Source organism: Coturnix japonica, chromosome 37 (assembly GCF_054131305.1).
Source record: "Coturnix japonica strain WE chromosome 37, WE-NBRP24, whole genome shotgun sequence".
Taxonomy (NCBI): domain Eukaryota; kingdom Metazoa; phylum Chordata; class Aves; order Galliformes; family Phasianidae; genus Coturnix; species Coturnix japonica.
In genome coordinates, this window is record NC_140699.1 from 3,611,957 (window position 1) to 3,626,894 (window position 14,938).

A 14,938-nucleotide genomic window follows, 5' to 3' on the forward strand; every position below is an offset into this window, starting at 1 on the left:
TGAGTCTGCTACTCACAGTAAGAGACCTGGTAGAGCTGACTATTGCCAGAGCTCAAAGTAAGATAGATATCTGCAAATCACACACAAAGAACAAAGGACTGCGTTGGTGAGCATATTTCCTTTGTGCCTTTGACAGTCACAGTTATGGCAATGGTAGAGGCCATGAGGAGTCTGTTCAGGAAGCCAGGAGTACTGTTCTGGGTCATGAAAAGGCAGCCAGTGGTTTGACTATCACATGTTTATGTGTTTTGATGTTTCACAGTGGGTCTTAAGTAAAAGGAACTCAGGTTTTGGTTGCCTGCAGGACAGATGTTCTTTTGGGTTCAATATGTTTGCATAGTGACTTGCAACCATGGGACTGGTGTTCAAGGACCCTCTTGGTTCCTTCAGTTCCTAGGTTCTTTCTTGCCTAGATTTGACACTTAGTTTCAACAGAAGAGCTGATATTCTCTAGTGAAGGCTATTAGTTTGGGCACAAGTGGTAACCTAAACCTGTTCCAACCTGTACATACAAACCTACAAGATGGTCTCATTTCAGTCCTTCTGTTTTTCTTTTCTTCCCTCAGAGCCAAAACCTGTGTTTATAAACCAGGAGAAGGTGCAGAAAGAGGTGAGTGCTGCCCTGGCAGCAAGTGCTTCCCTCAGCTGTGAAGTAGCACAGGATCCAACTGGAGTAAAATGGTACAAGGATGGAAGACTGCTTGCCTCCTCCAGAAAGTTCAGAATGGAATCTGTGGGCAAAACACGGTGTCTGGTTGTGGAGCAGCTGGAGAAGAAAGATGCTGGAGAATACATCTGCGAGGCTGCTGGCCAGAAGATGACCTTCGAGCTGGAAACAACTGGTGAGCATTCAGAAATTCTCAGCCAGGATTTTGTAGCCTTGTTTTGAACTGGGTTTTAGGGTGAAATCTCAGTTTTCTTTGCACCTGACAGTGTGAGAATTTGCTCTGGCCCTTTGTGTACCTCCCCGGTGCTCAGCTGTTCCTTCCCTTACTTGGGGATAACATCATTTATTCAAGGTGATGTCCAAACGGGCTTGTTAACAGTCCTCTGCAGTGCTTTAAGCTGTCATATGTCAGCCAGAATTTATGCGTGTTCTATAGCCATTCCTACATGTTGAAAACACTGCACTGTGCTTAAGCGTCAGCATATGTTCCAGTAAGTACAGTTCCATTAATTCTAGGGAATTGGGTGAATTAAGCATAGATCTGAAGGCTGCCTTTGCCCAGTGCAGAGATGGAAGGACTAATGTAGATTTGACTTGATATTTTCCCTTCTAGGATGGGAAGGAGCTCTGTCAAAGTAAAAAAGTGGGCATTACTTCCCAGGGAAATAAGAGAAGTCTCATTATTCACAGGCGGTGAACTCTCATTTTCTCTCTCAGTCTGCAACCAGGCTGGGTTGCTGTTTCAGTACTGGCTGTTTTATGCAGGAACTCTGCTCCTGAGGTTAATCCAAGTTGTATCCAGGCCCTTCAGAAGGAAAGGGAAATAGCAGCACAGAAATATGGTCTGATTCTGACATAAATAAGTGCAGACCTGGAGAGTTAAAAGGGATTGTGTGATGTTCAAGGGACTTTGAAGCAAAGATGTCCCCTAGGTAAGATTTGTGGCTGACATTCCCCATACATTGTGGGCACACAAGCTAAGGAGAGACTAGTGATGAGCATGCAGAGAAGCCAATGGTTCAGACAGGTTTGTAGTGACACGACATTGTAGAGTTCTGTCTAGTTCTCCTTGGCATAGTTTGGAAAATAAAGATGAGGTGATGGTGGTAACCAATAGGGCTTCCTCAAGGTCAAGCCATGCCTGACAAACTTGGTGGCCTTTCATGATGGAGTAACAGCATCAGTGGATAATGGGAGAGCAACTGACATCATCTACATGGACCTGTGCAGAGCATTTGATCCTGTCCTGCATGACGTCCTGGTCACCGAACTGGAGAAAAATGGTTTTGATGGATGGACCAGTTGCAGGATAGGGAACTGTCTGGATGGTCACACTCAGAGAGCTGCAGTCAATAGCTCAGTGTCCAGATGGAGGGTGGTGTTGGGACCAGTGTTATTTAACATTTTTGTAGGCAACATGGAGAGTGGAATCAAATGAACCCTCAGCAAGTTTGCAGATGACACCAAGCTGAGCGGTGCTGTTGATGTGCTAGAGGGAAGGGATGCTACCCAGAGGGACCTGGACAGGCTGGAGAGGTGGGCCCTTGGCAGCCTCATGAACTTGAGTGTGGCCAAGTACAAGGCCCTGCACCTGGGTCAGGGCAATCCCAAGCACAGGCACAGGCTTAGAGGAGAATGATTTGAGAGAAGCCTCGACCCTGAGGAGAAGAGTTGGTGTGGAGGGAGGTGTCCCTGCCTATAGCAGGGGGACTGGAACTAAATGACCTTAAAGATTCAGTCAGTTCTATTGTTTTTCTACCCTTAATTTTGCTTGAAAGGTTTTAGAATAAATGAGATTCTGGTTTCCATGAAAACTGTTTGCAGGGAGCTCCATTGTAGCTAGTAAGTCTATCTTTAATTTCAAGGGCAATAATGCATTGACTGTGTTGAAAAGGGAAATGACTCAGGAATGGATGATGGTTTAGAATAAAACATAATCCTACTTATTTTCTATGCAAATATGTGTAAGGAAAAGATGCTGCACTCGGTTCTGGAAATACCCTGACAAATATGTCTCTAGTATTTCACAGCTGGAGATATCAAGATTGTTAAACCACTGGAAGATGTGGAAGTGAATGAATATGGGAGTGCATCTTTTGTCTGTGAGATTTCACATGATGAGGTTCAGACCCAGTGGTACAAAGATGACAACAAGCTGAAGGCTGATGACAACATCAGAATGCAGCAAGATGGTAGGGTGTAAGAGGGGGATCTTTCTCCTGAGTGGGGGGTGGGTTGGAGATCAAGCATATAAGACATCTGAAATGAAGTGAAGAGGGTTCAGAAGCGAGTTCCCCTTTTGTTTTGGGACTGAGGTTTAGGTGGAACAAGTGACATGGTGGGATGCTTAGTGTGGGAAGTGTGATGCTATCCCACCATCCCACACTGCCAGGAGCAGGTAGGAAATGAGTGCAGTTATTTCCAACGTGGGGGTGAACAGGGCAGTCAGTTCACCTCTCCAAAGAGGTTTTGTCTGACAGTGAGTGTGATCCTTCTGTATCAGGTACTTTGAAGGTGACGACGGCCACATTCGGTCAGTCCTTGTAGAAGCCATGTTTAGATTACACTTTGGTGGGGATGTGGACATGGGGGAATGGGTGGTTTCATTGACATGAGAGAACAGGCAGTGATGCTGTGAAACCAGATGGATGATGCTCAGCCTGGCCATGTGCCTCAGAGCTCTTTGCTCAAGGAAGCCAAGTGTAGTTGTGGGTTTGCTCTCAAGAGCACAGTTTGGTAGGGATGAGTTGGTGGCTGGACTAGATGACCTTAGTGGTCTTTTCCAGCCTTAGTGACTCTTTGGTTCTCTGCTTCAGGAAAGAGCTACTTGCTGACTTACACACGTGTCCAAGTCAAGGATGCATCAGAAATAAAATCTGTAGCAGAAAAGGCAGAATCTCGTGAATCTTGTGCCCATCTTACAGTTAAAGGTAATTATGCTTCTGATGATGATTTTGATTAAATTATCTTATGTTATAAACGAGCTAACATCCTTTGCTTGAATGTCAAGGAAGTTAAACACCACCAGGGCCTTTCACAGAAATAAAAACTCCTACCTACCTACCTTTCTGCCCACAAAATATCCAGCTTCTCTTTTGGAATTTACTTTTGCAAAGTAAGATGGATTATTTTCTTAGGAGGTTGATTTTCTACGTTTAGACTTCAGATTTGTGTTTGAACGTTGAGGGATAAAAAACATAGCTTGACCTTTTCTTCATTTTCTCTTGCTGTTTGAAAAGAACACAGGGTTTTGTTTTTTTTTTTAATATATACAATGTCAGGGTATATATATGATGTTAAGTGTGATAAAGAAAAGGGAGACATTTGAGTTAGCACACTACTCAAGAGTTCAGTCCCCAGCTTTGCCACTGTTAAAATTATAAGGGCAAGAACTTCCTGGAAAATGAATTTCTCCTAAGTAGAGTCATTACATTTGAGCTACAGAGACCTTTACTAGGTGAAAACTTGTTGTTCAGAGCTAAGTTGCTGTATTTAACCAAAGTAATTATCAATGTCCGTGTTTCAATGAACCTCTTTTCCATTTCGTAATGCGAGGAGTTTGATATTGGGATGGGAAGGTCATGGTTTGATTTAGATGTTGGACTGGGAATCAGAAGATCTGGGCTCTTTTCAGGTTGTCAATCTTATTGTCTGACTTCTTAACAACATTCTTTTCTTTCTATTATTTTTTAATGATGTTTCAAGGCATTCTGAGCTGATAGGTGTAGTGTTCATGTGCAGTAATGCTGACGTGAGTAAGTGGGGTGATAATGTAAGGGTTTTTTACATTCCTTCTAAATCTCTGCTTTCTCTTGTTCCATCCTTCTTAAAGAGCAATCCATTAATCTAGTAAAGGAGCTGTGTGATGACTATGTGACTGAGCCTGAAAAAGCCAAATTTGAATGCGAGATATCCATTCCTTCTGTGAAACCTCCCAAGTGGTATCTACGTGGGGAAGTCTTACAGGCTGGCAGAAACTTGATTATGCAGCAAGAAGGCACCATCCACCAGCTTGCCATAGCGATAACCACCACTGATATGACAAGCACCATTCAGTTCTCAATTGGCAAATCCAAATCCACAGCCAATCTGCTTGTCAGAGGTAACATATCCAGGCTTTGAAAACACTGCACTGTGCAAAGATCTGTTTGAATAGCTGTGATGTGCTTACTATTCAGATCTACAGAGCTGAGGTTTTGTCCTTGGCTATACCAAAGAAGTCAAATCAGGTGAAATTAATTGTATTTCTGAACTAGACAAGGTTAAGTTTGGTAGCACCTAAATTTGATGCAGTTTGTCATTGATTTCATCTGAAAGAAACTTGCAGGCTTTTTATCTGCTGTTGTCCCCAGCATAAGAGTCTCCATTCACACCCTAAAGTACTTGTTATATTTTCAACTCACTCTTATTTGAATAAAAGCCTCAACAATTGGGAGCAATTTAATAAGCACAGAACAAGAGCTGGACCTTGCATTTGGTAGATAATATACAGTATTACTTTATAGAAATGTAGTCAATGGCATTCCCTATAGACAATCGTTTGTTTTATCTTTAGAGTCGTTCAAAGAACCATTGTGAACATGACATTAATTGGAATGGAATACACGCAAGAGACTTTCCTCTTCTTCCAATTGTCCTCATCCTTTCTTCTCTTCCACCCCTGCTTTGCAGATTACCATATAGAAATCACCAGGAAGTTGGAGGACAAGACAGCTTTGGAACATCATTCTGTCATCCTGTCCTGTGACTTCAGGCCTTCTCCAAAGGTTGTGAAATGGTTCAAAGGCCACACACTCATCAAGCCCTCTGAGAAGTACAAGATCAAGAGGGATAAGCATTCAGCAGAGCTCAAGATTCTGAAGCTGAAGCCCGATGATGCTGGTGTGTACAAGTGCAAGGAATTGCAGAGACTGAGGCCACGCTGACAGCTGAAGGTATGAGCAGGGGGGGTGGTCTCTTACATGTCCTATTTCACCTCAGATTTCTCTTCTTGGGGTTGATTTCTGCCGTTCTCTCCTGCTAACTTTATAAATGTATAATCTTCACTGAGAAGATTACACAAAGATCATCTAGTCCAACCATTCTAACACATCCCAGTATGATTTATAGTAACAGTGGTAACAGTTCACCTTGTTTCCTCACAGCCCGCAATGTAGAAGTAACCTGCAGGATGTAGAAATTGAAGAGAGCTCTGCTGTCTTCTCCTGCGAGCTGTCCCATGATGACGAGGACGTGGAATGGTTCCTGAATGGCAGCCTCCTTTACACCAACAATTACAATGACATCAAGAACGTTGGCAATTGCTGCACACTGACAATGAAGCAGGTTAAGCCTGAGGATGCTGGCACAGTGACAGTGAAGTCAGACAAGGTGTCAGAAAGCGCACCTGAAGGTGATAGGTGGGTCTGATCACAGCCCTCCTGGATGTAAGTGATGCTAAGGAGCTCCAGTTCATTCTATTGTGCAGCAGTCCTGCTTCTAAAGCTGACCTCTCTGGGGTGACAAGTCATCAGAGGCTTTCTTCCAGTGGAAGGTTCCATTGCAGCAGATATCAACGAAGGAGGATGGTTTTGGTGTCCTGCCAAAGCATTCCATTGCTTTTTATCATTTTATTTAGCACAAGGAGAGTTACAAGAGCAGTTTCTTTTACTGCTTCAGTAACATGCAGTGTCAATGCTGTTGTCTCCAAGGATTTATGACTGCAGGGAGAGATCATTCAGTGTGTGTTTTGCCTCTGGGATGACTAATGACCAGGCTGTGAGCAACCTGATCTAGCTGTGAATGTCCCTTTTTATTGCAGGGGAGCTGGGCCTTTAAGGGTCTCTTCCAATTCTAAGGGTAATGTGATTCTAATCTGCTCTCCCCAGCAATTAAGTTCTTGTACTCTATGCGCTCAGAGTTTGAAGGATTTCCTCTTTCTCCTTTCTTTTGCATTTGGTGGAAGTTTTTTCCCCAGTATAAACATCTGATGTGTGAAATAGAAGATAGATAAAAGGAGTCAATAAAACAGGAAAATCAAAAGTGTTCAGCATCTTATCCTCTTAATCCTGTGGCCTGCTGTATGAGCTGTGCTCCGTGTGAGGGCAATGCCAGCTCTCCAGCTTTAGAAGAGCTGCATCCCAATTACTTCATATGATATCAGTCCCACCCACCGGCAATGCAGGCTGTCCCTCCTGTTCCCTGTATTCTCCTACTGATTAGTTCAGAATTCCATAAAGTGCATTCAGTCAACACACATGAAACCGCTTTAGGTTCTATATTGGTGTTGTCAGTACTGGTAAAGATTTATTTATCCCTCTTTAAAAATCTGAAAGCAACTGGAAATGTCTCAACTACTGTATCACATTGTTCTGTTTTGCCCTTTTAATTGCAGAGAAGCCTGCTGTCTTCATGAAGTCCTTGGATGATGTTTTTGGTGAGGAGCGGGGTGTGATTAAATTGGAATGCGAAGTCTCTAAAGAGAAGGTCAAACCAGTGTGGAAGGAGGACGGTGTTCTGCTCACTTCTGGCAACAAGTATGAGCTGGTACAGTCTGGGAAGACCCTATATCCCCTTATCCATGACTTCGAGAAGTCAGATGCAGGTTTCTATACCTGTGATATTGTCCGTGATGTTGCCAAATCAAAGGTCGGCGTTCAGGTTAAGTACTGTGGAAAGTAAAGGAGTGCTGAAAGCACATTCAGTGTGGTCACTATGTCTTACACCTATTCCCCCGTGAGCCTTAATAGTTTCTACAATAGAAGTGTATTACTGCAATTTAGCGCAGTGATGTCTGGAAAATTCCCATTACTTTTGATGTAAATGTATCTCATTTTGCCATGAAAATCACCAAACACATCAAGAATGTCCTGGAAATATTTCCTTTCTAAACATCCCTAAAATGGAGAAATGGTTTGAACACCAGTAGGGGTAGGATGGTAACAAATTAGCTAATAGAAACATTTAATTTCTTGTCGTAGGCAAAACCCTTTTTCTCACGCAGCATCCTAGAGTTGTCCTCTCTGTTAGGTTGTTCCCTCTGTAGCTCATTGAATCTTCATTGTGCTCCATGGACTGAGCTGCTCTAATTGTAGTTCTTCCAGAGCAAAGACAAGAGATTCACGTCTCTTTTTTTTTTTATAGCTTTCTGGTAATTCTGAGTGGAGAATGTCTTAGAGAATACATCAGTAAGGAATGCAGCCATGTTCTGCAAATCCTAAGTTAAAACACCAGTACTGCTACTCATGTCAGTCACAAATGCCTTTTCTCCATATAAACCTCATACTAACCTATCTCTTACCTTCCAGAGCTGAATAGTGGCATTACCAAACGGCTGAAAACCACTGAAATCCAGGAGGGAGAAGATTGTACTTTTGAATGCATTCTGTCCCATGAAAGCATTGATGAGTTCAAGTGGACACTGAATGGAAGCAGAGTGAAAAATGGTGGGCGATTTAAAGCTTCTAACGTGAGTCGGAAATATACTCTCATTATCAAAAGTGTGACTCCTACTGACGCTGGGGAAGTCGTTTTTACTGCCCGTGGTCTAACCTCCAAAGCCTCTCTGTCTGTGAAAGGTAATGAGATGGGAGAGATTCTGGGGTCTGATTCCTTCAACTGTCTTCTGATAAGATTGTTGTGAGAGCTAACTCATAATATGGTTAAAGTGAATAGCAACCTTCTACTTAAACCTCGAAGCACTGAGAATTTCTCTTAAAAATAAGTAAAAGGACAAAACATTTTACACAAATGTGAGAACTACCCAAAGCACTGGGGTAGTGTTGGAAATGGGCATCTCACTACAGCTTGTTCCATTAACAGTAAATCAGGAATGATCTGTTGAGGGAACTGTGGGAGCAAATATCCTCTAAGTATAAGCTGAAGGGATGGCCTTCACATCATCTAGCTGTACAACAAATTCCTATCTAGAGCATGTGCATCTGAGAGCATCATCCGAGGCTCCCAGTGTGATGAGTGGAGAGAAGAGAGAGGCAGTTTTCAGACATGGTTCATCATCCTCAATTGGGTAGATTTAAGAGAGAATAAATGCTGCCTGGAATTCTATTGTCTGTACTTTGCAGATTACTGCTGGCTGTAGGATGGCGTCTGTTGCAAGTGCCTCTCTAACTTATCTCCAGCATGTAGATGCATGTATTTTGAGAGAGGCATCCTACCCTAAGTGTATGTTACTCAAAAAGCAATGTTTTCTTCCAGGAAAACCTACTGAGGTTTCAAAACAGCTGGAGGATAAGACAGCAGCAGCAGGGCAGGACATCAGCCTGAGCTGTGAGCTGTCAAAACCGGATTTGAACATCAGGTGGTACAAGGATGGCAAAGCAATCAGAAAAAGCCAGAAGTACGACTTGCAGCAGGAGGGAAGGAACTGGGGCCATTCTGATCATCCATGACTCTACTGCCAAGGACAGTGGGGAGTACCCCTGTGAGACAGAGGACTCCATAACAAAAGCCAGGGTCACTGTGCAAGGTGAGTTGAAAAGCACACTGGGGATGGCATGTAGAGAAGTCGAGGTAAATATCTGCAGCCTGTGGGTGATGTTTTTCTCTTCTGTTTCCTTGAGCAGGATCAATTCTTAGTTTTCAGAAAATATGATGGATTAAAATCTTTTCCTTAAATAATCTGGAAACCGAATGATTCTCCAGTGTGATGTGGATCTGGGCAGCCTGGTCTGGTGGTTGGTGGCCCCTTGACAGGGGGTTTAAAACTAGATACTCTTTGAGGTCCTTTCCTACTCAGGCCACTCTATGATTCTGTGATCATTCTATGGTTCTGTGATCTTGGTTGTTAGTGAGCCAAGAAAAGATGGCAATCTGAATTAGTCTATATTGAATATGTGTAATCAAAACTATATGCAGTTTATCAGATGAGATCCTACCAGCGCATGTATAATGGTATTGAACTTTCCAGATATCTACTGGAATTATCAAACCTATGTAACTGGGTGGACTCTGTGGACTTCTTAGATTCTTTGCATCTCTATGTGATGTTCTAGAAGTGAGGGCAAAGGAGATTCAGGACACCTCTGTATGCTTGAGACTTGTTCGGGTAACAAATCCCTTTGTCCCACACCCTCATCCCCCTCTTTTCCTTCCAGAAAAACCTAATTACTTTATCAAGGAACTTTCAGATCTGAAAACTGAAGAAAGTGGAACTACAGTTTTTTCATTTCAGTGCGAGAAATGCTCATACACCGTCATATGGAGGAAAGGCATTGCTGAGCTCAGGCCTGGCAGGAAATACGAGATGGCACAGAAAGGACGAGACCTGCAGCTGAGCATAAGAAATCTGGAGAAAAGTGACAGTGACATGTACACCTGTGACATTGGTGATGCCCAGTCCAGAGCCAAGCTGGTTGTACAAGGTATGTGTGAGAGCCATATGACTGCGCATCCTGTTTCTCCACTCCCAAGACATTATCCTGGTAGAATTTGTACATTTATGGCAGGTCTTTGGGGCTGCAGCTGTCTGGCCTGAATAGCGGTTCACAAGCCATGCACAGAGCGAGCTGCACGGAAAGGGAAAGAACTACCAACTAGAGCAGTGCCATTGAGAACTTTATGTATCATTTAAAAACCAAAAATGCTGATGTACGGTGAGGCTGGTGACCCAGAAATCAGTGTGAACTTTCTATCTCTGACCTTTCTGAGTTAAAAATAGTTCTCTAAAGTTCTAGGCAAAAATTCCCTGATGCAGCATTCTGGGTAGTTGTCACGGTTTAAACAAAAATTTACCTGTGTTCGTGACAGGGGGGCCACAGGCAAGCGAGGTGCTAGAAGGAGCTGAACCTCAGTCCCAGCTACTTCAGAAGCAGCCCGAACCCCCTCATACACGGCTAAGATCTCCTTCTCAGTTTAAGCATAGCGCTCCTCAGACCCTTTATATGCTCGACTCCAAAATCCCAGGGGTCGGCCTTGGGTCTCTCCTGAAGCTCTTTGCCACAAACTCCAAGTGGGACCTTTTTCTCCAGCAGCAGTGTAGATTATGTTTTTCACATCCTGTCCCGTCCGTACTGGCCCCAAGGCCACGGCATGGGCTATCTCTTGTTTTATCTGCTCAAAAGCCTGCTGCTGCTTAGGACCCCATGAGAAATTATTCTTCTTCCACGTTACCTGATAGAGGGGGCTCACTATGTGGCTGTAGTTTGGGACATGCATTCTCCAAAAGCCCACTACTCCCAGGAAAGATTGGGTCTCTGTCTTGTTGGTGGGCGGAGACATAGCAGTGATTTTGTCAGTCACATCTGCTGGGATGTGTCGATGCCCATCTTGCCGTTTTACACCTAAAAACTGGATTTCCTGGGCAGGCCCCTTCACCTTGCTGCGCTTAATGGGAAAACCAGCTTGCAAAAGAATTTGGATTATCTGTTTTCCTTTCTTGAAAACCTCTGCTGCTGTATGGCCCCACACGACAATATCATCAATATACTGCAAGTGTTCGGGAGCATTACCCTGTTCCAAGACAGCTTGGATCAACCAATGGAAATGGTTGGGCTGTGCTTCCACCCTTGAGGTAAACAGTTCCAGGTATACTGAACAGCTCTCCAGGTAAAAGCAAACTGTGACCTACATTTTGCAGCCAATGGGATGGAAAAGTAGGCATTAGCAATGTCAATGATGGCAAACCACCTTGCTTCTTTTGACTCCAGTTCATACTGGAGTTCTATCATGTCTGGTACAGGAGCACTCAATGGAGGTGTGAATTCATTCAGGCCACGGTAATCCAGTGTCAGCCTCCATTCTCCATTGGCTTTACGCACTGGCCATATGGGGCTGTTAAAAGGCGAGTGAGTTTTGCTAATCAATCCCTGATTCTCTAATTGGCGAATTAGCTTGTGAATGAGGAGCAATGAGTCCCTATTGGTGCGGAACTGCTGTCTTGTACCACTTTGGTGGCAATTGGTACCACTTGGTCTTTTACCTGGAGCAACCCCACAGCAGAAGGATCATCTGACAGACCAGGTAAAGCTGACAGCTGCTTAACACAGTTTGTGTTAACAGCAGCTATCCCAAAGGCCCATCGATAGCCCTTGGGATCCTTAAAATATCTCATCCTAAGGTCATCAATACCCAAAATACATGGAGCCTCTGGACCAGTCACAGTAGGGTGTTTTTGCCAGTTTTTACCATTGAGGCTTATTTTGGCCTCCAACATAGTCAATTCTTGGGAACCCCCAGTCACTCCATGGATCTATATTGGTTGTGTCCCTTGGTGACTTGAGGGCATTAGGGTGCATTGTGCGCCAGTGTCCACCAAGGCTTTATATTTCTGTGGTTGAGATGTGCCAGGCCACCTAATCCACACAGCCCAGTATACTCTATTGTCCCTTTCCCCGCCCAGGCTGTAGTCAGGGCCCCTCTATTGGTTACCTCGATGGCTTGCAGCAACTGGAACTTCCCCCCTTTTGGGGCATGTAGCCCTGTCTTTCATGTCTCATGTCCAGTTCCACATGTTGTTTGAAGCACCATCTTAGAGGCAGCCTTTATTTCTCCAGCCCACCACTCTCTTGTACCACGAGAGCTCTCCTGCTTCTCGCTGTGATGTGAGACCAAATGGAAGGCCCTGCAGAAGTCTGGGTAGGTGATGTCAGTTGCTGTTCCTTTCCCCAACTGGTGCTGGGAAAAGCAGGGAATGGGACTGGGAGACATCCCGGCGGTGGGATCCTGCCTAAGCAGAACTGAATGGCTGTTCTGATCCATGTATTTTAACCTGAGTGAATCTGAAACTAATGAGGGAGGTGAGGGACCTGTGGGAAGAAAATGTATGTGCCGCAGTTTGTGGTGCAAGGTGTTCTAGGAGCTGCTGGTAACAGTGCCCAGAAGTCTTCCTTTTTTGACGGGGAGAGGATTAACAAGGTTATTTTAATGAATCTATTTCCTTTCTGTTCATCTTTCATACTACCTCTCAAAAAACTGTCTGTGGATTCTGTCATAGTTTTGTGCTGTTGCTGTCAATATTCTACATCATAACATCATGTGCAGTATGAATCATTAATTGAGGGTATAAATAGTGGAATCATGTACAAAGGAAAAAGGGTTAAAGAGAAAGTAAATTTATGTGTGGATTCTATGCATTCTCAAGTAGTAGTTCTTGCTAAAGAGAATTCGTGTGCACTCTGTGCTTTCATCTGCACAAAGGATCTTGTAATCATCTCTGTCTGTGTTTCTTTTAGACCCAGAGATGGAGCAGAGAGGAACACAGACTTGGGTGGATCTTCATTCAGGAGCAGGGACACGTCATGCTCATCTGAGGTGTCTGGCTGACAGCAAGAGCAGAGAGGTAAGTTTCATAGGGTCGCGTGCCCATTTTATTTTTTTTTTCATTCATGATGCATAGAGGCGTTCCCCAGACAAAGTGAGCATTTCTCAACTGGACTTTCTAGAAATGAGCTAGGCAGTGAAAATGGGTTTGAAGCATTCCTAAGAGCCCCGCAAGAGAATGCTGAGAGTTAATCTGGCACCCTCCTTTGGAAACGTCCGTTGTTTGTCAGCTCTTCAGCTGTGCCCTAACACCTCCCATTGCGCTGCCACACCAGGATAGAATTCCAAGCCCACACTGAGTCCTGGAATGTTGTGGTGCCGTGTTGGAATCAGATGTGACCACGTGGTCTTGGCTCCCCGCCTTGTGGGGGGTCATGGTGGACCAGGCTGTTGGCCGTTGGTGATGTCATAAGCGGCTGGAATGAGGGGAGGAGCGGTGCGTTCTGTGTTCCCTTGTGGGTGAGCTAGTGGTCGGAGTGGTTGCTTGATTTGTTGTTCTTGTGCGTTTAGTGTCGTTAGTGCCGTTAGTTAGTGTTGGCAGTTTTAGTGTTGGCAGTTTTGGTGTTGGCAGTTTTGGTGTTGGCAGTTTTGGTGTTGGCAGTTTTGGTGTTGGCGGTTGGTGTTGGCGGTTGGTGTTGGCGGTTGGTGTTGGCGGTTGGTGTTGGCGGTTGGTGTTGGCGGTTGGTGTTGGCGGTTGGTGTTGGCGGTTGGTGTTGGCGGTTGGTGTTGGCGGTTGGTGTTGGCGGTTGGTGTTGGCGGTTGGTGTTGGCGGTTGGTGTTGGCGGTTGGTGTTGGCGGTTGGTGTTGGCGGTTGGTGTTGGCGGTTGGTGTTGGCGGTTGGTGTTGGCGGTTGGTGTTGGCGGTTGGTGTTGGCGGTTGGTGTTGGCGGTTGGTGTTGGCGGTTGGTGTTGGCGGTTGGTGTTGGCGGTTGGTGTTGGCGGTTGGTGTTGGCGGTTGGTGTTGGCGGTTGGTGTTGGCGGTTGGTGTTGGCGGTTGGTGTTGGCGGTTGGTGTTGGCGGTTGGTGTTGGCGGTTGGTGTTGGCGGTTGGTGTTGGCGGTTGGTGTTGGCGGTTGGTGTTGGCGGTTGGTGTTGGCGGTTGGTGTTGGCGGTTGGTGTTGGCGGTTGGTGTTGGCGGTTGGTGTTGGCGGTTGGTGTTGGCGGTTGGTGTTGGCGGTTGGTGTTGGCGGTTGGTGTTGGCGGTTGGTGTTGGCGGTTGGTGTTGGCGGTTGGTGTTGGCGGTTGGTGTTGGCGGTTGGTGTTGGCGGTTGGTGTTGGCGGTTGGTGTTGGCGGTTGGTGTTGGCGGTTGGTGTTGGCGGTTGGTGTTGGCGGTTGGTGTTGGCGGTTGGTGTTGGCGGTTGGTGTTGGCGGTTGGTGTTGGCGGTTGGTGTTGGCGGTTGGTGTTGGCGGTTGGTGTTGGCGGTTGGTGTTGGCGGTTGGTGTTGGCGGTTGGTGTTGGCGGTTGGTGTTGGCGGTTGGTGTTGGCGGTTGGTGTTGGCGGTTGGTGTTGGCGGTTGGTGTTGGCGGTTGGTGTTGGCGGTTGGTGTTGGCGGTTGGTGTTGGCGGTTGGTGTTGGCGGTTGGTGTTGGCGGTTGGTGTTGGCGGTTGGTGTTGGCGGTTGGTGTTGGCGGTTGGTGTTGGCGGTTGGTGTTGGCGGTTGGTGTTGGCGGTTGGTGTTGGCGGTTGGTGTTGGCGGTTGGTGTTGGCGGTTGGTGTTGGCGGTTGGTGTTGGCGGTTGGTGTTGGCGGTTGGTGTTGGCGGTTGGTGTTGGCGGTTGGTGTTGGCGGTTGGTGTTGGCGGTTGGTGTTGGCGGTTGGTGTTGGCGGTTGGTGTTGGCGGTTGGTGTTGGCGGTTGGTGTTGGCGGTTGGTGTTGGCGGTTGGTGTTGGCGGTTGGTGTTGGCGGTTGGTGTTGGCGGCGGTTGGTGTTGGCGGCGGTTGGTGTTGGCGGTTGGTGTTGGCGGCGGTTGGTGTTGGCGGCGGTTGGTGTTGGCGGCGGTTGGTGTTGGCGGCGGTTGG

At 45.9% G+C, this 14,938-nt stretch overlaps 1 long non-coding RNA gene across 3 annotated transcripts; it reads left to right on the forward strand.

Moving 5' to 3' along the window:
- Positions 1-8,864: 8,864 nt before the first annotated feature.
- Positions 8,865-13,065, forward strand: LOC146754961 (uncharacterized). Of its 3 annotated transcripts, none has more exons than XR_014938491.1 (4): positions 8,865-9,131; positions 9,837-10,026; positions 12,157-12,238; positions 12,835-13,065. It is a non-coding gene; the product is annotated as an uncharacterized LOC146754961 (long non-coding RNA). The 3 variants fall into 3 exon arrangements; XR_014938492.1 differs by lacking the exon at positions 8,865-9,131 and adding an exon at positions 9,613-9,710; XR_014938493.1 differs by lacking the exon at positions 12,157-12,238.
- Positions 13,066-14,938: the final 1,873 nt, after the last annotated feature.